Consider the following 1667-nt stretch of genomic DNA (forward strand, 5'->3'; position numbering starts at 1 on the left):
TGCCACCATGCCCAGCTAATTCTTGTATTTTCAGTAGAGACAGGGTTTCACCATGCTGGCCAGCCTGGTCTTGAACTTCTGACCTCATGATCCTCCCGCCTCAGCCACCCACAGTGCTGGGATTACTGGCGTGAGCCACCTCGCCCGGCTGTTATAAATATTCTACCCTAAGTAGATATTATCTTTTTCTAGAGAACTTAGCACTGTTCTTTTTCCAGCTGGATGTGGTGGCACATGCCTGTGGTCTCAGCATCTTGGAAGGATGAGGCAGAAGAATCATTTAAGACCTCAGTTCAAGGCTAATAGTGCTGTGATTGTCCCTGTGAATAGCCATTGCACTCCAGCCTGGGCAGCGTGGTGAGACCCCATCTCTAAAAACAAAACAAAACAAATAAGAACTCTTCTTTTTCCAGAAGGGAAAGAAACAAAGGATGTAAGGTCATATAAACGGCTGCTTTGTGTGTTTACTTAGCTATTTGTCCTGGTTTGAGGACTGGGAATATTTGTTAGGGTTTCTATCCTTAATATAGAGCAATAATAAATAGAAGCGGAGTGACATAACAGAGGGAATGTTGATGTATGTCTGAGCTTCAGTTTCCAAGTTTTAAAGGGGGTGGGTGTAGAACAAAATTCATTAAGTTGTGCCTTGAGGATTTTTGCACAGTGAAGATATTCTTTATTGAATCTTGAAGAAAGCAGGATTTCATCAAGAGCTTCTGACACAAATCCTCTTCCACCTGAGTCAGTAGGGTAGAGTGGTTGGTTCATCACTCAGGATCCCAAAGGAAACAGGTGGAATACCCAAACTGAGTAATTTGAGAAAGGTTTGATAAAGGGACTATTTACAAAGGGATTTTAGGGAAGCCAGTGTGAGAGAGCAGAGTACTGTAAGGTGAGTAACTACAAAGCCTACATTAACTCTAAATCTAAAGGTGCAGGAGTTTGAGAGAGTACCGGAATCTGAGAGTAGCTGTAGGGAGAGAGCTATGGGTTTCAGTAGAAGCATTCAACCAAATCATGGTGTTCTGGCAGGGGAAGTAACTGGTGAAATAAATACTCTAATCTCATTTTGCTCCTGCCCTTCAGACTCCTTCTGGTATACATCTGGTTGGCCAAACCCAACTGGGAACCACAGGGAAGGGAGTCTGTTGATGTACTCCTTGCTTTCTGGAGCATAAAGCAAGGTGGACAAGAGTGGCAAGTGGATCTGGAAGGGCAAGTAGATTCCTGGGTGACGTGGCTGTATGTTTAACTGAGGAGTCCATAGTTATTTTTGCTCAGGGTTTTAAAATGTCAGTTTTATACTTGAGACCCACTTTGAGTACTACCTGGTATGACCATAAGTAACTCCCTGGATGCCCTGTGGCTGCTGCGCCTTACATTTACCACCTTAGTATTCAAGGGATGAGGGAAACATAACATTATACTTGTAAGAGCCACAAAAGAGGGCCGGGCGTGGTGGCTCACGCCTGTAATCCCAGCACTTTGGGAGGCCAAGGCGGGCAAATTACAAGGTCAGGAGTTCGAGACGAGCCTGACCAACATGGTGAAACCCCATCTGTACTAAATATACAAAAATTAGCCAGGCATAGTGGTAACCACCTGTAATCCCAGCTACTCAGGAGGCTGGGGCTGGAGAATCGCTAGAACCCAGGAGGCGCAGGTTG

This window comes from Cebus imitator, unplaced genomic scaffold (assembly GCF_001604975.1).
Source record: "Cebus imitator isolate Cc_AM_T3 unplaced genomic scaffold, Cebus_imitator-1.0 Scaffold96, whole genome shotgun sequence".
Classification (NCBI taxonomy): Eukaryota; Metazoa; Chordata; class Mammalia; order Primates; family Cebidae; genus Cebus; species Cebus imitator.